Below are 24,229 nucleotides of genomic sequence, written 5' to 3' on the forward strand. Positions count from 1 at the left end.
TAGAGAATTATTGTTGAAATTTTCTGGCTACTGAAAGAGGATCAGTGACAACTGCCATAATTCAAAATTAACGAGTAATGAATGTAACCGAACCTTTTATACTCTGGTAATTTATTTATTTATTTTTTTAAATAACATTACATAATAAGTATACGAGTATGTATGGCATAAAGTCGATTGTAAGTTTGAAATCCCTGATATTAGGTATATGGGAGCTGGGGTAAATTATGACCCGATTTCACTAATTTTTGGCACGGAGACATATTATTAGCAGAAAAATATTCTCTCTGAATTTCTTCAAAATATCTGAGAGACTTACCTATATTTTCGGTAAAACAGTTATGAGAAACACTGAGGTCCTCATATTCGATATATGGGGGCTTAAAAACTTATGGTCAGATTTCGATTAACATATCATTGGGATGTTAGGAAAATATTATGAACCGAATTTCCTTGAAATTGGTCGAGTAGTTTCGGATATATGGATTTTGACCCATAAATGAACGGAGCCACGCCCATTTCAAATTTTGTATATCAATTTGAGTACAGTCCTTTTGTCATCTTCTGTGTTATATTTTTATTGAAATTTAAGTTTTCTGGTGTTTTTCCTTACTGAATTAAAGCATTTTTATTAGTTTTCAAGAAAACCTTTGTATGGGAGGTGGGCGTGGTTATAATCAGATTTACTCCATAAGGTAGTGCCTAAAGGAAACGACCCTAGAGAGTTTCGTTGATATACCTTTACCAGTTTACGAGATATGTATTTAGTTGCAAGCGGGTCCACACCCTCTTTCCCAAAAAACTTACATCTAAATTTTAAGTAATTTTAATTTAATATTTTTTTCACTTTTTAGCCGACTTTTAATTTTCTGGTTTTATTTAAAAATAATCAGTATAATAATGAAGTAAGTACAAACCTAAATACTTGCTTTTAATAGGTCAAGATTCCAAAACATTCACAGTATATTCCATATGTGTATACTTTTTATTTGCCAAAGCTGAATAATATTAAATAATGTCACTTTCTCTCAAAACAGTTTCATATATGCTATGACACTACAATATAATATTATAAACTGAAGGATTGCGATATTTTGTTTAGTAATTCCTATAATTCGTCAGAATGACAATACATAATAAATTGTACTTACAAATACAAACATACATACATATTTATTAATTGTTTATTTTTTTTTTTAATTATTTACAAAGTGTTAATAAATTTTAATCATTACACTTGTTTTCATACAAATTAGATTTTATTGCATAAAATGTACATACACACATATATGTATTTCATATTCATATTAAAATCGCAATTCACAAAACTAATTAAGTCTGTCTGAATGCTCCAAGCATTATCGTCTGCAGAACCTTTTGCCCAATGCCATAAAATGCTGATAATGAAATGACTCGTAAAAAAGTCTGAGAAATATTATTTAATATAGTATAAGCTTTCAAATTATCAAATAAGCGATTTTTATGTATATATATACTTACATACATCCATATGTATATACAAATTTACTTTGGCACAAAATACAAGCATAATTGTTTTCAGCTTAGATTAGTCGTGGAGAGCACAAAAACATTAACATTACAAAATCAAAAAAATCAAAAGAATTAAAAAAATCATGGCAATCAACAATATTATTTTCAAATAAAATATTGCTCACGAAAGTAAAGCATGGGAAGCTTTCAAAATTCATTATGCACCAAGTGAAAATTAATGTGTCAATAAAAGTGATGAAAAGTTGCTCATACGCACGGTGACACCACCCACAAACACGCTGCAGGTGGTAACAGTCGGTGGTATGCTTTACTAGTATATATACAGTGTTGTTAAGAAATATAGCATAAATTATATAGCGAGAGTAAAATATGACTATTCGGTTTTAAGAGGTTAGGTGGGTTACAAACTTTGAAATATTAAAAAACAAATATATATATTTAAAAAATTCTCCGAAAATTCGGTCCGAATAAAATTTTATTATATAAACCCTTTGAAAGTTTCGTCCATTAGAACAATTTAAAACTTTAAACGCTTTTATCTCGAAACTCAATTTTTTAAGCCAGCGTACACGACGATCTTGAAAACTTATGATACAATTTTATTCAAATTTTACACACATCTTTGAAATAACATTATCCAGTTATTGTACTATAGTATACAATACAGTATTTTATTTACAACTAATTTTTTATAGACAATTTTTGGCGAAAATTTGGTTAAAAGTCCGTAAAAAATGCAAGAACTGTATTATCTACACCCCTACATAAGCAATTAATTTTAACTACCTTATATTACCAACAGAATATTATATAGAACAGAATCAAAAGTTTTTCAATCTCAAGCAAGTGCTGCTACTTTTCCGAGCACTACTATATGTACATACATTTATACTTAAATATTTATACATATACTTAAATTGCATTTTGTCAATGCTACTGATATCTTTACTTAACATAGGTGTCTAAATCATTTATAAGTACTGTGGTTTCGCTTGATAAATTCCTTTTTGCTATCTGAAATTTTGCTAAATTTTTGATATTTTGTTGTTGTGCACGAGAGCATAAGCGTGCTGTTATTATTTATAATTATCATTTTTGGTTTCTTGTTTACGGCATGGAGTTTACGTAGACATTTTATGAGAATTCCAAGTTAGTTGAGACCACTTTGAAATCAGTATTTATAGACTTCCTGTGATAAGTGTGAGATTTTTGATTAAATTTACTTTTTTGGTGGTTTTATCAAGCGATTTGTACGAAGGGCATATCAATGAGGAAGAATATATTTAATATTAAAGACAAGGTCAAAAAGCAATAAGTTTTCAAAAACATATTACATAATCATAATTAGTATAATATAGAAAATTATTAAAAAAAGGAAGTCTGGCAACGCCCATTTCTAAATGATATTTTATAACTTCTAACTTTTTGAACGACTTGGAAAAACCAAATTTGGTTCTCAAGACGTGCTTTTAGCACAATTTTTTCATTTTCTTGCCATAGTGGAAATCGAAACCGTAAATACAATAGATTCAATCGGTTCATTACCTCATTATTATATTTGGTATATTATATTGGTGTCGTTCCGTTTCGACCTTTTATCGTATATCTCGGTCTATGTGTGAGATGACTTAACATAATAATAACATTCAATAAGAGCTACAAAATAAATAAAAAAATATTAGCCGTGAGATTTCAATAAAATTCTTTATTCCTATGAGCACGTTTCTAGAAGTCCAGACGCTAAACACAATTTTCGACGGTTTTCAAGTATAAATCGACCGATACTGCTGCCATTTCACGTTCGATATTCATACGACGTTCATCTATCGTAACTAGCTTGTTGGCATAGACCATACACTTGACGTAGCCCCACAGGAAATAGTCTAACGGTAGTAAATTTTTATAATTTTAACTCGTTGTTGGATCGTAAATCTTTCCCTGATGAAATGGCTTACTGAAGATGAATGTCAAAAGAGCGAGAAAAAAATGGCGTCGTTTGCAGTCTATCTTTTGTAATGTCCCTATTGAAAAGCCCTTTATTAATTATACCCTGAACAGGGTATATTAAGTTTGTCACGAAGTTTGTAACACCCAGAAGGAAGCGTCGGAGGCCCTATAAAGTATATGTATATATAAAAGATCAGTATGTTGAACTGAGTCGATTTAGCCATGTCCGTCTGCCTGTCTGTATATATACGAACTAGTCCTTCAGTTTTTAAGATATCGTTTTGAAATTTTGCAGATGTTATTTTCTCTTCAAGAAGCTGCTTATTTGTCGGAATTGCCGATATCGGACCACTATATCATATAGCTGCCATACAACCTGAACTATCGGAATCAAGGGTTTGTATGGAAAACTTCCGCATTTTACTACATATCTTCACGAAATTTGGTGTGAGTTATTGTTCATAGAAATAATTTAATCTCCGAAAAAGTTGTTCAGATCGGTTCACTATAGCATATAGCTGCCATACAAGCTGAACGATCGGAATCAAGGGCTTGTATGGAAAATTTTCGTATTTGACGTGATATCTTCACGAAATTTGACATGGATTACTGCTTAAGGTAATAATATAATCTACGAAGAAATTGTTCAGATCGGTTAACTATACAACTTTAATGTATCTAGCAAACAACCCGGCTAAAAGGAATTAGTAAAATGTTTTCTTTTTTTTTATTTACTCTTTCTTACGTCTTTAGATTTGCTTAAACACATAGTTACTAAAAGAAATGCACCTGTGAAGGGTATATTACCTTCGGTACAGCCGAAGTTAATGTTTTTTCTTGTATTAATCATCATATTAATAGCATAAATAAGTCAATGCCTTCACTCTTCCGAATACTAAGTATATATTGAGTCGTTCACTAAGTAATTAAATTTTTTATTGCAATTTAAACAATTTAAATTTGTAAAACATTTTATGCAATTACATGTTCTCTACTTTGATCGAATACATTTTGCCATTTTCGACGATTTGCATCGAACAACGACTTTACTTTATCCACAGCAGCTTGAAGAGGCCTTCCAATAAATGGTGCATCCTCAATAAAAAAAATACCTATAAAACATACTGCATCAGCTGTTCAAATATATATATATAGCGGTTAAGTGCGAAGTTGGTTGCGAAAAAATTAAATACGAAATTGTTTACGGCTAAAATAGCTCTCTCAGGTAGTCATGAATGATTAGTATAATTAAATTACAAATCTGGAAGACTTTTTAATTATTCATCTTTTGGTTGCAAAAGCCAAATATATTGTGTATCTTCATACAATTGAAATTTGTCAATATCTAACAATTGTTCGAAAGTTTCAAGCGAATAATAAATTTTCTGAAATGAAAAACACATTATGCCTTAGGAAAAAAGTTTTGATAATTTATTATTTTAATTTTATAAAATTTAGCAGAAACGATTATTAATGTTGCAAAATAATTATATATTTCTATTTGTTTATAAATAAGTTAATCAATTATTTATTTGATGCCTAAAAAAGCTTTTGAGTACGTACAATAGAAGCGAATTTATAAGTTTTGAGAATTTCTTTCTTTGACCACCATAGTAGCCAAGAACTGATAAATTAATCATAAAATATTTAAACAGATTTTTTTTAACTTTAACCGCAAATGCTTCCCCTACATAGAAACACACAACCTAGATTACATTTTTAAATATATCGTAAAGGATATAATCATTTTCTTACACTTTGAAAAAAGGGAAGTTCTAGTGTCACATGATATTTCACTCTATCCAGATTTTTCATAAACAATAAAAACAAAAATAAACAAACACATCTAATTTGACATTCTGTGACATTTCACATTGACAAATTGCTGTCTGTGTCACTGAAACCTAACTTTGATGGTTTTATTAGTATTTTTCTCTGATGATTATACATCGGAATTAAAATTGCAATTAAAGTTTTCGAATGCCAATTTGTCGAATCATACGATTTCGCTAAATAATTTTCTCTGCTACGCTCTCAGAGTTGACGGTCGGCTGTCCATCAACACTACACTGTAAACTCTAACAGAGCTTAGTGCCAGTAAATTTACATTAACCCATTGCTCTCATAAAATATTATATGTATGTACAAGTTTACTTGAATATTAATGTTATGCAGCTTTGTATGTGTAGTGTAGTAGCGCATCGTAACCGGCTTCGCTGCATACAAATGTATATAAGTATGTAGCTAGTATTTCTGCCGGTCGCGGTCTTGACTTGTTAACAGTATCGCTTATCGCCTCCCAGAAATGTTTAGTCACTTCTTAGCGCGTTGTTTACGCGACTTTAAATATCGCTTATGTATATAGAATGAAGAGCGCGAAAAATCATACATACATACATATGTATGTATAATAAATGTAATAACGAACCGGCTGATTTTCGTAAGATCGAGATGTTTGGAGCCATTGTACGCATGGTGGTTGCTGCCGACGTCGCTGTTTTGGGCAGTGACTTTGACTTTGCTGATAGAATGTGGATACGTATGTTTGTATATATGAGTACACTTATGTACAATTACAGATGTATTAAAATGTACATGAATCTGTGCATAAAAATCATTTCGTTAAACGTTTGCAATTTTTTCATGCTCCTCTCTCTGGAGCTTTTTTTATTTGACAGCTATACATCAATGCGTACCGCTAAGAAATTGATGGGTGAGTGACCTATATATTTGAGTATATGATTTGTGAAGTATTTTGTACTGCAAACGGTTTTGTAGAATTCAAAAATATATATTTTTTTAAATAAGATTGAAGTCATAAACATTTATTAGAAGAGCAATTATATCACTAATTGTCGTGTTGAATGTTGTCATATAATATTAGAAAACTTGTTTCTTCAATTTTGAACGTGAAATTAGAGTTCCGCGAAGTTAGCTGCACTTGGACTGTAAATAGTATTTTTTTTTTCATATAACAAGTTTTTTCAACATACAGCTGCAATAAACCTCTGAACCATCTAATGAACGTTTCTAAATAATATGTATATCTTCTTCTTGACTGGCGTAGACACCGCTTATTCGGTTATAGCCGAGTCCACAACAGCGCGCCACGCATCTCTCCTTTTGACAGTTTGGCGCCAATTAGTTATACCAAGCGAAGACAGGTCCCTCTCCACCTGGTCCTTCCATCGGAGTGTAGGTCTCCCTCTTCCTCGGCTTCCACCAGCGGGTACGGCATCGAAAACTTTTAGAGCTGGGGCACTTTTATCCATTCGAACATCATGACCTAGCCAGCGTAGCCGCTGTCTTTTTATTCGCTGGACTATGTCTATGTCGTCGAGTAACACATACAGCTCATCATTCCATCTTCTGCGGTATTCGCCGTGGCCAATGTTTAAGGGACCATAAATCTTCCGCAAAACCTTTCTCTCGAAAACTTCTAGTAACGTCTCATCGGATGTTGACACCGTCCTCGCTTCTGCACTATAAAGTAGGACGGGAATGATGAGGGACTTGTAGAGTTTGGTTTTTGTTCGTCGAGAGAGGACTTTACTTTTCATTACTGACATTATTATCGGTGTTGCTGCTGCCTGGGTATACGAAATTATCTCCAACTTCAAAGTTATGGCTGTCAACGTGTGGTTTTTTGAAATACCAATTAAATGCAACCAATAAGACTAATCAGTTATCAGATGGCCATCGTTGATTGTATTTTTGAGACTTTTTGACACTAGATTATTGCTCGGCGGTGTTAAAAGCACCAAATTTGATATTTTTTAGAGAGCCATTCGAAAGAAAGTTTTACTTTATCAGTTTTTTAAAGTCTTTCGTGGTTTCAGATTTTTATTGAAACTTTGTCATATGAATATTTAATTATAATATGTAATGCATATTATTCAACTTAGTTTCAAAATTTCCCTGCTCGGTAAGCTGAGAGAAATTTATATACTTCATGCTGTTAACTTTTACAATTATCTGTTATTATTCACAAGCTTTCGCTCTGAACGAAACAAACAAAACTTTTATACTCACTATGTATTCTCAATCTGCCGTATTTTATGTATTTTTTTTTTTTTGTACGCAAGTCCATGTGAGTCGATTTTTAGTTTCGGCTATTAAAATTCCTTTGCTGTTGCTGCTATAGCTAGCAGTGCTCTTAGCCTCAGCGTCGCTGCGCAGCTTTGCCACTGTGGGCATTTCATGTTCAGCTTTTTCAAGTCATTCTAGCAGTCAGATGTGTTACTTTGGTGTGAACGGACGTATTTGTTCCTTGTGCTGGTGCGTGGTAATTTTTTTTAAATTGAACTTTCGTGCAAAAAGTATATATATGTATTACATGCAGATATAGAAAAAGTGTGAAGTAGAAAAGTTTATTAGCTGAGCTGCGGCTCCTAACTATATTCTAACTATTTTGCATGTGAATATTAAGGAGACGAACTTTCGCCACTTGTACGCACAAAAAATTATTGAGAAATTTGGCGAAAAACGATTGCAAATATTCAACACAAAACGCTGTGATTTTACATAATTATTAATTCTAAAAAAAAAAACAACAGATTACACAGTCACTATTGAAAGTAGTGAACATGTGTAATTGATTTGTACAAAATTTTTGTCTTTAATTTTAATTTTTTTTTTTTAATTTATATTTTTCCTTTTCAAAAGAGACAATAAATTGGGCTGTAATAACAACAACCACACAAGGTAACTGCAGTGCAGTGAAGTTTAAATAGTGGTAGTTACATACGCATATACTTGCATACGTATAAACGTTTATATATTATTTGAATGCGTAACACATGCAAATTTGACGAAGAGGATAATTAGTGAAGAATAAAGTTCTACATATAAAATTCGAATATATATATTACTTGAATATACATACACAACGAAGGATACACAAAAAGGCAAAAACAGTAGCGAAGGGAAACACATATCTGTGCCGAAAATAAGCGGAAAAGGTAAGTGAAAAATCAAAACAGCTGAGTTCAAGTTTTTTTTTGAGGGGTTAACAGCAACTTTAGTGAGACTTAACATACTTATGTAGTCTTAGCATAATTGTGGTAAAGGACATAACATATGGTACTTTAAAGTACATAATATTTATGATGTTAAAGACTTTTCAATGTCAAATGAAATAGTATTTTAGATGGAATAATAAAATTAAATATTTAAAAAATAATATATAAAAATAATATTAAAATAAATTAAAAAAATTAAAATATATTACATAAAAAAATAAAGAATTAATAATAATTTATAAATATTATTTAATAAGAAAATTATTAATCTAAAAAATAATAATGAGTTAAAATTAAAAAAAAAAATATTAAAAATAAATAAATAAAAATTACTATTTATTTATAAATAAATTTTATAAAAAAAAATTATCAAATTCAAAAATAATAATACGTTAAAATTAAATAAAAATATAAAATATAAATAAATGAAAATTAATAATAATTTTTAAATAAATTTCAGTACAAAAAAATATTAAATTAAAAAATAACAATGAATTAATAATAATTTATAAATAAAATTAAATAAAAAACTTATTAAATTAAAAAATTATAATAAGATAAATAAATTAACTAAAAAAAAATAAATAAAAAATTTAAAAAAATTATAAAAGAGTCAAATTAACAAATTAAAATAACTTAAATAAATTAAAAGAATAGTATAATAATTTATAAAAAAATTGATAAAAACAAATGATTTGATTAAAAAAATCAACAAATTAAAATAAAAATAAGTGAAGTAAATTAAATAAACAATTTCAGTGAAAAATAATATTTAATTAAATCAAGCAAAAATAATGAAAAGTGTATAAAAGTGAATAATTTATTAAAAAATAATAACAAGTTAAATAAATAAAAAAATGTCAATAAAATAAAAAGCACATTAAATTACAAATAAATTATACGAAAAATAAAAAAAAATTTATAAAAAAATTAATAAAATAAAAATAAGTTAAATAAATTAAATAAAAAATTTCAGTGAATAAATACATTTAATTAAATCAAGTAAAAGTAATGACAATAAATAAAAAAAAATATAATAACAAAATTATTTTAATAAGCTACTGTAAAAAGAGTAACTATGAAATAAATTAAATAAATTACAAAATAAATAAAGTTATTAAACAATAAAAGTTTGCAATAAAAGATGCATTAAAAAATTGCACAATTTTTATTCTGGGAACTACATGTATCCCGCACTTTATTGTTAAGCAAATTATGATTTATTACACACAATGAAATATTGCATTTTCATTTAAGTATTTTATTGAATAACATGCATAATGCATGGCTAGAGAGCGAGCGAGAGTGCAGTGATAGTGTAAAAGAGGTGCATTGAATGTGTTACACAAATTAATTGCAATTTCTTTGCTCTTTGCTTATACGAGTATTGTGCCAAAGTGTTAATATGCATATAGAAACACATATTTCTACACATATGCACATATACTCTACTGTCTGTTCAATTGCATAATTATGTATTTTATTTTATTTTTTTATTTCGCAATTTCTGAACAATGCCTACTCATAGGCTTACGTATGGAATAAGTAGTTCTCGGGATTTTATATATTGTAATTTCATCATGACCCTTAAGTGCTATTGTTCTTTGTAGCATTTTGCATTACTTAGTCTTTTTGCATAGGTGCTTGTCGTGCGCCCTGCTCCTTTCAGCAATACTGATTGTAATCGTAGGCGGTTAGTTAAGTTAATTTATATTATTTTAAGGAATTTATAAATAGCAAATATTAAAATAGAAATATTATGTAGGTCGCAATCGCTTTCGTGGTTCTGTGTATATTTCTGATATAAAAAAATTACAAATTTTAATATTCGGCCAGGTGTCCGCCAGCACCTTTATGAAGCATAATGAAATAAAAAATTGTACCGATAGTTCGTTCGCTTTGGTGAAGTGTCAAATATGAAGAAAAAAAACGCATCGCTATATAAATCTTTAAAAATATTTATAAAATAAGAGTTAGTTGAAAAACTAGAATGCTTGTCACAAAATATACTACTATTGTACTTACGAACCTGTGCTGTATTTCTTTCAATCGTTCTAAAACAAAAAATTATTGGTGTCGGTGTACCCAATTGCAAAGTAAAGTACATAAAAATTTGGAGAAATGAGAACGTGAGAATTTAAGACGCATTAATTGTTGCAAACAAAAAGCATCTACTTTATTTTTGGCGCAATGTCTACAATTTTTTTTAATATGGCATTTTTTTATTTATTTAATTTTTAATTTTTTTTATGTTGTTTTTTCTCATTTTTTATGATATTTTTTTATAATTTTATTTTTATTTTTATATTTCTTTTTATTTCATATTGAATTTTTCTGTAATCATTTTTATTTATTTTATTTTTATTTTTATTTTTTTAGGTTTTTTCATATTTTTTATGGTATTTTTTAATTCTTTTTATTTTTTATTTTTATATTTTTTTCTCTTATTTATCTTATTTCTTATTGTTTACTTTCGCAAATACGAAAATTTATTGCCATTTCTTCTTAAAAATTTACACATGTAGATAAATAGATTTGAATATTCGCAAGCACTCTATAATATTTATATTTCTACAAACATCTACATGTAAATATACACCATTTCTGTATATTTTATTTGTGTCTGACGTCGCTGAGTTCAATAAAACGACTTTATAAAAATAGAAAATAAAGAAAAGTGAGAACAAAGGAAAGCTGCAAATTTATTTAAAAAAAAATCAAATTGAATGCATGTAAATTTATTAAATTCTGGATAAATATTTTTAAAATGGAGAATATTTTATTTATTATTAATTTTCTCTTCAATAAATAAGATATTAAGAATTAAATTTCTTCATAAAAAATAATTATATTAAAAATATTTTTTCTTTAATAGTTGATGTTTAAATAAAATATAATATTTTGTAAAAATTTGTATATACATTTGTTATAAATTAGGATATAATAGCATTTACACAATATTGGCAATTTTTTTTATTTAGAAAAAATCTGTTTTTTTTTAGTCTGTCTAGACTCTTACATACATACATATTTACTTCACACTTTCCTATATTAAATTGCGTTAAATAGTATAGTTTTCTAGTAAAAATATTTCGCTTAAGCAGCATATTTACGACTTTGCCAAATTTTTTCTTAATAAATACTTTATGATTTCCATAGCTTAGTTTTATCTACACACTCATTTTATCAGTTGAAAGTGCGTTGAAATGAGTATACTTTCATAGAAAAGCATAATAAAGCATCAAATCTGCTGCGTATGAGTAGTTGTATTTAACTGAAAACATAAATATTGACTTAATAAAATATCTTCACATACATACATATGTACATATAAATATATAATTACTGCGCGCTAGCACAATTTTTATTGATCACGTGAAATAGGCGTGCGAAATAGGGTTAAATAGAGTGCTCACACTTGCAAACAACAACAATAAGATAAGTATATATGCAAATGCTGTTCCTGAGCATACAAATATGTATACAAATACAATTAAATATATAATTTTTTAACTAAGTCCACACACGTGTTTCCGCGTCTATTAATATACACAATGCGAAAAGTATGCAACACAAAAAGTGCACTTACCTGCCAATCAGCTGTTAGCGAAAGTTCACTATTTCATTGCTAATTTTCATTTATTCGTATGCCATTTCGCTTTTTGATTGTACATTTTGCGAAAAATCAATTAGTTGCCGCCGCCCTTCACATTTGTCTAATGGTTGACCTCCAAAGCTCAAGCGCACAAATAAGCTTGTCATGCGAAAAATCAAACTAGTACACCGTGAAAAATGCGTGTACGCCATTAAAGTGACGTTCATACTACACATACATACATACAATACATATGTGCATATGTGCATGTATGTCTATTGTACACGCACAAGTGACGTATGTAGATTTAATATTATGACTCTAGTGCTGACGCGTTTGTACGGTATATCTCTATATATACATTTAATCTTCGCTTTTTATGACCATAGTATCAGTTTATTATGTCGTGTGCACTTTCCTGTTGCCGAATTGGAATAGTTGTTGACCGCTATATGACACTGATCTCAAGCGTTGCTTTTGTTGTATTGAAATGAAAATGTGTGTAGAAATGTATTTGTAAGCTAAAAACCATATGTGCGTTCGAGTATTAGAACCATTTATTGTCTGCGTGTGGAAGACCTTCAATAGCAATGTATACAACAGTATTCCTGATTCCGGTGGGGTATTCACAGTTTTGTGTGTAGGTTTTAGGTTTCAGATTAGAGCAGTTATTAATAGAGATGGGCATCGGATAAAAGATTTTGTTAAAATTTTGTTTGTTATAAAGCCGGTGGGAAAATACATATATATTTTTCTATAAAACATATATCTATCTTAACAGAGATAAGTATCTATGCGAATGGATCCAAACTGGATAAACGAGTGAGAGGAGTTGTCTTTTCAGTAAAGCTAGAAACGGACTTTGTCTTAAAGTCTGCTTTGTCTTTTAAGCGGAGGTTACTGCAATTATAGAAGTCCTTCTTGTTTTGACAAAGAAGGTGCTTACAAGGAGAAATAAATGAAATCACCAAAGTCTCAAAAGGTATCTTCGAAGTTGGTGAAAGAATACCTTGAGATTTTAGTAGAAATATGTCGATTATTGAAATTCCAAAGGAATGATGTAATAACTTTAGTAGAAGTTCTAACGGGACACTGTCTGATTTGTAGACATGTCAGCAGATTGGGAATACCAAATAATGATCTGCCAGAAAGTGAATGAATAAGAGACTGTAGAACTTATTCTATGCGGATGCAAGGCTTTGTACAGAAGTTGCACTTTGAACTAAAAACTTTTTGAAATAATTAATTTCATGATCATTGAATAGTTCAGAGAGGACATGGCAGTGCGAGGGGATTTAAGACCAGATGGTAAAACAATGAGCCTTCTAACGCCTACGTGATCCACAATACACTATACAATACTATAAATTCGGGAACAATACTTTTCTAATTCAGATAAGCCTTTAGTATTCCAAAAGGTCACAAAAAGGTCAGAAAATTATCTTCAGACACGTCATAATCAATATATTCTCGAGATGGGATGAAAGATAGCCTCGCTGCAAGAACATGGCTTTCGGAAATACTGAAAATAATTTGAGCTTATTTTATTAAATTTTGTTCCAAAAGTTCGATGCATCTTATTTTTCGAAAGCTGATTATGAAAACAAGTGATAAGTTATCAATTTCTAATCAAAAGAGATTTAGATCCTATTTAATGTTACCTACTTTTACGTCAAATAACTCAGCGTCTCATTTTCTCAGAACATAAGTCTATGGAAAATTGGTCGAAACGAGGATTTAAATATGTTTACACTAAAAAGTGATTAAGTTTCTTTTCGGAACGACTAACGGGTCAGTTGGTTCGTTGGTTGGTTTGTTGAAATGGAAGACAAAGTGAGACTGAATTATTATTAGGCTCCCCAGAGGTACCCTAAAGAACTAGGGTGATTTGACGAGCTTCTAAGTTTTTTTTCCATCCCAGCTGTCCAATTTCTCTTAGGTTAGTGTATTGGGAGCCGTGGAGAGTATCCCTTTAACCGACTGAAAGCTGGGCATTCTGCCGATTCTACTATACCAAGGGACCCGTGATGACTTCTGTGATATTGCTTAGTTCTCAGTTAGTCGTTTAAAATTATTTTTCATATCATAAATTTGTTGGCCCGATGATAAGATTTCTTGGAAAATACTGGTAGAAACTGTTTTGCGCATGGTATGGAGTTTTTGCGTTATGCCTGTTTATGTGGAAAATATAGTTTATGATAAAAACGACTCCAAAGCATGGATAATTGGTATAGTAAAATAGAATAAGATAACAATATTTTATACGGCTTTAATTCGATATCCACATATTCATATATTATATTCAACTGTATAACTTTTTATCGCATGTAATTTTTTGACATGTGAAGAGAGTTGAGAATGTATGTATACCTAAGCGTGAAGTGGTGAATCGAAAGCGTTAACTTTGTACATAGAGCTGAAACCGTGAAATCGTAAATATTTTAAATGTTCGTATTTCTAAAGAAATTTTTATCTATCAACAATAATAACTCTTTAATAATTTACTTGTAATTTTGTAATCTGAAGTGGTTCATAAGAGAATTATTCACACTGACTTTTGCGGTTAATGACACAAAGTAACTATTTAAATGTTTATTTACATACACCGGCTTTTGAAATTCAAACTTCATCCATATTCGCACTTGCCAAATTATTTTTTATAGCATATACATCCTACATACAGATCACAAAGTGTATATAAACCAAGCTTGAATCGGCGTTTCAAAATGCCTCTTGCGGACATGTATATAAACTGTTATGTACCGACACTTATTTCTATGTACACGCGCAAATCCAAATCATCTAAATAACAAGTAAGGAAAGGCTAAGTTCGGGTGCAACCGAACATTTTATACTCTCGCAATTTATTGAAGAAATTTTAATAAGATAACACCCAAATTTACCTATAAATTCGGCACAAAGTTTAATAGAATAACGAAAATCGTCCTATATAGTGTATGAGGGCTGAGGTAATTCCTGAACCGATTTCATTCATTTTCACCTGCTAGGAACACTATATCCAAAACTATACACGCACTTAATTTCGCAAAGATATAGTATCTCACATATTAACCAATACATATATGAAGATTAAAGCCCACCATATTTTTGAAAAACCTATAATTAGGTACATGGGAGCTAGGAGATGTTATTATCCGATTTTAATAATTTTTGGAACAGAGACACACTATTAGAATAAAACAATTTCCTCTGAATTACATTAAATTATCTAAGAGATTTACCAATATTTTCGGTTAAAATTTACCCTTAGGCGTTGAGTTCAACATGACCCGATATCTAGGGTCTTGAAAAGTTATAGTCCGTTTTCGACAATTTTTTCTCAAGTGAAGCCAGAGATGATATGTACTATTTGTGTAAAGTTTTATTCCGCTATCTTCATTGGTTCCTTATGTATACATTATAAAGTGAAGGAATCAGATGGAATTCAAAATTTAGTTATATGGGAAGTTGTCGTCGTTATGAACCGATTTCATCCATTTTTCACATGTGTCATCAGGGTGTCAGGAAAGTATTTTATACCGAATTTCATTGAAATCGGTCGAGTATTTCCTGAGATATGGTTTTTGACCCATAAGTGGGAGATGCCACGCCCATTTTTAATTTTGTAAAAAAATCTGAGTGCAGCTTCTTTCTGCTATTTCTTATGTAAAATTTAGTGTTTCTTACGTTTTTCGTTAGTGAGTTAAACCCACTTTTAGTCATTTTCAACCTAACCTTTGTATGGGAGGTGGGCGTGGTTATTATCCGATTTCTTTCATTTTTGGAGTGTACAAGGAAACGGCTGAAAGACACGACTGCAGAAAGTTTGGTTTATACAGCTTTATTGGTTTGCGAGTTATATACAAAAAACCTATTTGAGGGCGGGGTCACGCCCACTTTCCCAAAAAAATTACATCCAAATGTGCCCCTCCCTAATACGATCCTATGCTCCAAATTTTATTTTCATAACTTTATTTATGGCTTAGTTATGACACTTTATAAGTTTTTGGTTTTCGCCATTTTGTGGTCGTGGCAATGGTCCGATCTTGCCCATTTTCGAAAGCAACCTCCTCAGGGTGCCAAGGAATACGTGTTCCAAGTTTCGTTAAGATATCTCAATTTTTACTCAAGTTATCCGTTGCACGGACAGACGGACAGACATTCGGATTTTGACTCGTCTCGTCACCCTGATCATTTTGATATACATATATAACCCTATATCTAACTCGTTTAGTTTTATGACTTACAAACAACCGTTAGGCGAACAAAACTATAATACTCTCTTTAGCAACTTTTGTTGCGAGAGTATAAAAATCGTAATTTTGCAATAAAAAAACGCTTTGCGGAGGTGTTGCCAGAGATGCAAAACAACACGAGATGTTCGGATAGCACTCAATGTGAATAATAAATAGGTAAATGAAACGTTTTGGAATTAATTTAAAATACGTGTGCATGACATACACACCCATAAACATACATATGTACATACATACATACGTAAATAATACGAAATAAATTAAAAAATGGCCAGTCACATGGCATTTGTATAATAGGGTTGTTTACTCGAAGCCGACTCATGTTGACCGTAGACCAATGTTTGATTTAATTTTAGCATTATATAGCAATTTGAAGCGTCATTTATATAATACGCTCATTAAATGGAGAATAGCATTAACTTGCTTAATTCATATTAAATTAAATGAGTGGAAAATTATTGAAATTATAGAATTTAATTTTTCGTACTTAAAACTGGTTTTTAGTACACAAATGACAGTTAGTCGAGTGAGTAATACAGCTACAGTAGCAAGCTGCATTCGTTGCGCGTAGTTTTGGAAAGTGGCGTATCGAACACGCAACTGGTCTAAATGTAATAGTTGGGGAGAATACAATAGTGAGAGAAAGAAGCCTCTACGTTACGCTAATGAGATATGTTTAATATACATATTCAACACGCACAAGGTTAAAATGCTATTAAAATAATAATTCTATTCAATAATTTAAATTTAAATAAAGTAATAATTCTTATCTCTAATGGACTTTGTAAACCGATACATTATTATAAGTATGTATCATCTGTATAATTTATATAAAAAAACACTTTACTGTTGTAATTTTTCTTTTGTTTTTGTATCTACAAACCAACTGTTGCATTTTCTATTGCAACATTCTTTTTTCTATATATTCATCTATGTTAGTATGTTAGCATAATGTAAGCTTTCTTGTGTTATCAGCTGCGATCTGTAATCTGTACCACCCTCGTTATTGTTACTTATTCCAAAGCATTTCCTATTGAGTATTGATTCTAGAGGCGACAGAACTCCGGATGATCAAAGGTCGTACAACATATATGTACATATGTATATATATACATTGAACTGCTTTCAAAACATATTTATTAGTGTTTTAGGATGTCAAAACCATTGCACAAATGAAATACGAAATAAGTTAATTTTCTACTGCTTCAATTAGACTAATAGTTTTTAAGACGTTTCTTCATGCTAGAAATAAATCTCGAGTCTAGCTATTGTCTACCAAAGAATGAACGCGTAGAGAGAGCCAATTGTTGCGTAATTGTAGATATACATATAACAAATGGAAATCGTTGTTTGCACAATATGATATTTATTGTACAATATATTATATTATATTGAAAAGTAAACTAAAATGTAATTATTGACACATGCGAATGGTATTCCCGATAAAAATTTACAATAACATTGCTTTAATTGCTTATATACTTACATATGTCTATATTTTTTTGAAATTATTTGTTAAGATAAGCTTTTCAAAGCGTGCTATGTAGAGTAATCGAAGCAGTTATAAGCTGTAGTTGGGATTTCAAAATGCTCAATCAATATGTTGATACTACACCGACTTATTGTTCGACCAGTTAAACAAATAATTTACTAACGAACCAAATAGCGTTAAAGAGTCAACAATTCTTGCCGACAATCTGCCAAATTGGCAACAATCGCATTCTATTACTCTATCTTCATAACGCCGCCAAACCGCACATTTTATTTGCATGCATAATTAAATACACTATTTATAGACAATTGCGTTGTTTATTTTCTGTACAAATAACGGCACATAATGTGCGCTATTGATGACTTTTTCGCCCAATATTTACACCGCATTTATGGTCATAATTATTGCATTATATGTGACAGTAATTACTTTCGGGGGATTTTCGAGCAATGAAAATATTAAGTTGGCAATTACTGTCTACTGAATACTTGTAGGAATAAGCGTTTCGACATTTAAATAATTAAGCACCACTCAAACGCTTTTTGTTTTACACTTGAAACTTGGTGATTGATTTGTGGTTATTTAGATCAATGTATAGAATAAACGATTTAGGTCGAAATACCAATATCGGCTCTAAACCGGACGTTACACGTTCAAGAAATTGCTTTTCCACACACTCACATTTTTTTACTACCACACTCTCACTTTCCGAACTTGAAAGCCATCTTGCTTTCAATTTTTGCGAGCAAGAAGTGTTTCAAGTAGATGATCAAGAAATTATCATCTCAGTGTAAAGTCTCCAATTTTCAAATTGTATGTATGTGATTAGCGTTGCAACCGTTTAGCCGGTTATAGCCGAATCGACGATAGTGCGCCACCTGTCTCTCTCCTTCGCAGTTCGGCGCCAGTTGGAGATCCCAAGTGTAACCAGGTCGCTCTCCACCTGGTCCCTCCAACGGAGTGGAGGCCTTCCCCTTCCTCGGCTTCCTCCGGCGGGTACTGCATCGAACACTTTCAGGGCTGGAGTGTTTTCGTCCATTCGGACAACATGACCTAGCCAGCGTAGCCGCTGTCTTTTTATTCGCTGAACTATGTCAATGTCGTCGTATAACTCGTACAGCTCATCGTTCCATCGTCTGCGGTATTCGCCGTTGCCAATGTTCTGAGGACCATAAATCTTGCGCAAAATTTTCCTCTCGAAAACTCCTAGTGTCGTCTCATCTGATGTTGACATCGTCCAAGCTTCTGCACCGTAAAGCAGGACGGGAATGATAAGCGACTTGTAGAGCTTGATTTTGGTTCGTCGAGAGAGGACTTTACTGTTCAATTGCCTACTCAGTCCAAAGTAGCACCTGTTGGCAAGAGTTATTCTGCGCTGGATTTCGAGGCTGACATTGTTCGTGTTGTTGATGCTGGTTCCCAGGTATACGAAATTATCTACGACCTCGAAGTTATGACTGTCAACAGTGACGTGGGAGCCAAGACGCGAATGCGCCGACTGTTTGTTTGATGACAGGAGATATTTCGTCTTGTCCTCATTCACCTCCAGACCCATTCGCTTCGCCTCCTTATCCATGCGGGAAAAAGCAGAACAAACGGCGCGGTTGTTGCTTCCGATGATATCAATATCATCGGCGTACGCCAGGAGCTGTACACTCTTGTAGAAGATTGTACCTTCTCGGTTTAGCTCTGCAGCTCTTATAATTTTTTCCAGCATCAGGTTAAAGAAGTCGCACGATAGTGAGTCACCTTGTCTGAAACCTCGTTTGGTATCGAACGGCTCGGAGAGGTCCTTCCCAATCATGACGGAGCTTTCAAATTACAAGTATTAAAATAAATCACGAATAAAGTTGAAATAAGTGAATTATTCCCTTTTACGAAATAGTACACAAGCAGTGCATTTTATGGAACATGAATCTTCCGACGTATCTACAGAATGATATAAAAATAAATACTTATGATTAAATATGAAATGGTTTATTTTGGCGATAAATGGAAGCATTGATCAACTTGAAAGCCAGTTCTTTCCCGTGTAACGGCAGCGTTATCAAAGTGGTTTAAACAGGCTTGATACAGTACTTTTCGTTTAATGGACCCTATGGTTCATTGGTTTCCCCGTATAATTGAACGGTGTTATTGGACATAAAATATAACATATGAAAGCACACGTAAATTTTCTCGGATATTTGGACTCGGTTAATTGGTTTTCCCGCTTAGTTGGTTCCAAATATATGTCATCAAAAAAAATTTCCTTTTAAATATCCTCGGTTAATTCCACCAAATAATATAGTTGAAAAAAAACTATTCTTAAGGATAAAAAATATTCAAATATTTGAAAAACTTTAAGTGCACATACATATGCATTATCCTTTAAGGGGTTAGCTGAGTTTCAGAGGTTGAGAACAAGAGTATATTTACAATTTTTGTTAATGCATACAATCATATATTAGGTTGCCAGGGAGATACATCCTAATATTTTATTCAGCATATTAAAGATATATATTGTGAAATTAATATTTTCAAATTCCGAAAGCTTAGCCGTTGGTACCTTCCATCTTCCATGAAGTGGCCAAAAAAATGTTCTTGCCGTGGGCATCATAAATCATTATTGGTTCATCCAAATCAACAAACCAAAAATTTTTCTTGTTAATGAACGAAGGAAAAAAGAAAATATTAAAAATTGAATTTTTGATAGATTTTGAACAAAAAAACTAACTTTTGTGGTCAAATTTACGCCATATACTGACTCAAAAAAATAGTTATAATAAAGATGTTTGGAAATTTTTCTACAGAATGGCTTAATAAATTTTCAAGAAATCGTGTCCACTGACTTCAAAATTTGAGATAAATCCGATTAAAGTTTTACATTCATATTGATGTGGTCTGATGGTAGGATTTTCCTTCAATCTCTTGAAATTTTAATCGTATCTATTTCATGATTTTGGATAATATTTTAATATTGTACTATTTAATAAGGCAAAAAAATTTCAAATTTTGAATCCCTAATCCCTTAATTCACCAGGTGGTCCAAATAAGAGTGATTCCTGTAATTGAACAAGCTGTTCATTTAAGCGAGTATATGTTAATTGATTCCCTGGTTAATTGAACGAAAATTTGTGCAAATTTGGATGTGCAATTAAGCGTAAAGTACTGTATTTAGAACATAAAATATACATATTTTTGAAAAGGGTTACCAGCTGTTTATAAAAAAATTATTACTATTCAATTGATTTTTCGGTTTAAATTAAAATTTCAATAAGGGAAGAATATGCATTATAAGTGAAAATATTTTTCAAAAGTGTTGCCACCTGTTTGAATATTTCTTATTTCAAATAAATTTAAAATATTGATATTAAATGAAATTAATTTAGGAAAGAATTGAAATACAGCAGAATTTCTATAACTTGAACTTCTATACCTCAAGATCTGCACATATAACTCGAACTTTTGAATTTAGTTTAGAAATCAAATTTCATACAAATTTCCTTCCATGACTTGAACTTCTATAACTCGAAGTTCTCCATAACACGTACTCACGAAATGGCAATAGAAGTCAAATTTCATACGTAAATCGAACTTTTCGATCAGGACTTAATCCAAAATTTAAAATTTTACTATCGAGGCTAAGTTTTATTGTGGATTATGGTGATTCGAGTTAGAGAAGTTACACTGTACATAGATTTATTTGTGATATTGTTGAATCAGTAATTATATAGTACAAATATATTTGACAAACCAAGCATTCCTATAACAACATTATCTAAAGCTTGTTATAATTTATTTTTAATTTCTAAAAAATCGAATTATGGAACATTTCTATTTCTTTATGGAACACATCTTTTAAAATTCAATTTTAAGGATTCATCTTAAAAGTTACACTACAAGTATAAACATGTAATATATTTTATTATTACATATAAATAAGTCTTGTTTACTATACAATATATTACTAGTAAAGTTATTACCTAAAATTGTCCCACACTTAATAGAATTCTAATTTATTAACTAAAAAATATATTACAAACAATAAATATTGTTTTAAGTATGACAGAAAAGTAAAAAAAAAATATTAATATATTTAATTAGTTATAGTTATTATTTATACTTATAACTTAATTAATGTAAATTACGTTATTTATTTAATGAGTGAGTAATGTCACAATTTATTTTTCATATTTAAATCTTGTTTTGACAGAGCAGTGTTTGCGGTTATAATTAGTGATAACGTTATATAAAGTGATGCCGATGGGATGCAAATTTAGTTTATACTAATAAATTTTATTTTAATAAATAATTTAATTATTAATTTTATTTTAATAAGATTTATAACTAACAAGTAAGTAAGGGCTAAGTTCGGTTGTGACCCAGCATTTTAATCTCTCGCAATTTATTTATTTAATACTATTATTGCTCTCTGAGAGCACTCATCAGCATCTCGGTATAAGGGAGCTGTGGGACGGCATATCAAACTCCTTACGTACAGCTGCAACCGAAACCATTGGTTTTCGGAAAAGTCAAAAAAAACAGCTGGTATGATGAGGATTGTCGTCTCGCAGTGGAGAGGAAACAGACTGCCTACCTCGCAATGTTGCGATCGACCGCAACACGAGCGGGATGGGAAAGATACCGAGAGCTGAAGAGGGAAGCGAGACGCATTTGCAGACAAAAAAAGAAAGAGGCCGAAATGCATGAGTATGAAGAGCTTGACAAGCTGACCGACAGGGGTAATGCTCGAAAATTTTACGAAAAGATCCGGCGACTAACTGAAGGTTTCAAGACCGGAGCGCACTCCTGTAGGACCCCCAGAGGTGATCTAGTTATTGATGACCAGAGTATACTGAGTTTGTGGAGAGAACACTTCTCCAGCCTGCTGAATGGCAGTGAAAGTACAACACCAGGAGATGGCGAACCCGATTCCCCAATCGACGACGATGGAGCAGATGTTCCATTGCCCGACCGTGAAGAAATTCGAATAGCAATTACCCGCTTGAAGAACAATAAGGCGGCGGGTGCCGATGGATTACCGGCCGAGCTATTCAAATACGGCGGCGAAGAGCTGATAAGGTGCTTGCATCAGCTTCTTTGCAGAATATGGTCGGAAGAAAGCATGCCTGACGATTGGAATCTCAGTGTACTCTACCCAATACACAAAAAGGGAGACCCCACAATTTGCGCCAATTACCGTGGGATAAGCCTCCTCAACATCGCGTATAAGGTTCTGTCGAGCGTATTGTGTGAAAGACTAAAGCCCACCGTCAACAAACTGATTGGACCTTATCAGTGTGGCTTTAGACCTGGAAAATCAACAACGGACCAAATATTCACCATGCGCCAAATTTTGGAGAAGACCCGTGAAAATAGGATCGACACACACCATCTCTTTGTCGACTTTAAAGCTGCTTTCGACAGCACGAAAAGGAGCTGCCTTTATGCCGCGATGTCTGAATTTGGTATCCCCGCAAAACTAATACGGCTGTGTATGCTGACGTTGAGCAACACCAAAAGCTCCGTCAGGATCGGGAAGGACAGTCATAACTTTGAAGTTGTAGATAATTTCGTCTACCTGGGAACCAGCATTAACCGCAATAACAATGTCAGCCTGGAAATCCAACGCAGAATCACTCTTGCCAACAGGTGCTACTATGGACTAAGTAGGCAATTGAAAAGTAAAGTCCTCTCTCGACGAACAAAAACCAAACTCTACAAGTCTCTCATCATTCCCGTCCTACTTTACGGTGCAGAAGCGTGGACGATGTCAACATCCGATGAGACGGCACTAGGAGTTTTCGAGAGAAAGGTTTTGCGGAAGATTTATGGTCCCTTAAGAATTGGCAACGGCGAATACCGCAGACGATGGAACGATGAGCTGTATGTGTTATTCGACGACATAGACATAGTCCAGCGAATAAAAAAACAGCGGCTACGCTGGCTAGGACATGTTGTTCGAATGGATGAAGGTGCTCCAGCTCTGAAAGTATTCGATGCAGTCCCCGCTGGTGGAAGCAGAGGAAGAGGGAGACCTCCACTCCGATGGAAGGACCAGGTGGAGAGGGACCTGGCTTCGCTTGGAATAACCAATTGGCGCCAAACTGCCAGAAGGAGAGATGCGTGGCGCGCTGTTTTGGACTCGGCTATAACCGCGTAAGCGGTGTCTACGCCAGTCAAGAAGAAGAAGAAGAAGAAGAAGAATACTATTAATATTATACATATAATAGACAATTTGACCCACATATTCGTCATATATATGGTATAAAGCCCATTGAAACCCTAATATTAGGTTAGAAGCACCGATGTCCTCATGTTCGATATATGGGGCCTTGAAAACCTATGGTCCGATTTCGGCGATTTGTAGAAAGAGACTGCCACTATAAATGCAGTATTTATGCAAAGTTCTGTTCTGATGTCT

At 32.0% G+C, this 24,229-nt stretch overlaps 1 protein-coding gene across 4 annotated transcripts in view; it reads left to right on the forward strand.

Annotated features, from left to right (window-relative positions):
- Positions 1-7,578: 7,578 nt before the first annotated feature.
- LOC105213224 (pyruvate carboxylase, mitochondrial) overlaps positions 7,579-24,229 on the forward strand; it is a 38,464-nt gene continuing 21,813 nt past the window's right edge. For 2 of the 4 annotated variants that reach the window (XM_011185901.3, XM_011185905.3), the window contains exons 1-2: positions 7,579-7,737; positions 8,125-8,420. The gene's annotated coding sequence lies outside the window, so the exon portion shown is untranslated. Of the gene's footprint in view, positions 7,745-7,793; positions 7,813-8,124; positions 8,421-24,229 lie in introns of those variants that run through there. The other 2 variants (XM_011185902.3, XM_054235124.1) reach the window with 2 other exon arrangements.

The sequence above is a fragment of the Zeugodacus cucurbitae genome, chromosome 6 (genome assembly GCF_028554725.1).
Source record: "Zeugodacus cucurbitae isolate PBARC_wt_2022May chromosome 6, idZeuCucr1.2, whole genome shotgun sequence".
In the NCBI taxonomy this organism is placed as follows: Eukaryota; Metazoa; Arthropoda; class Insecta; order Diptera; family Tephritidae; genus Zeugodacus; species Zeugodacus cucurbitae.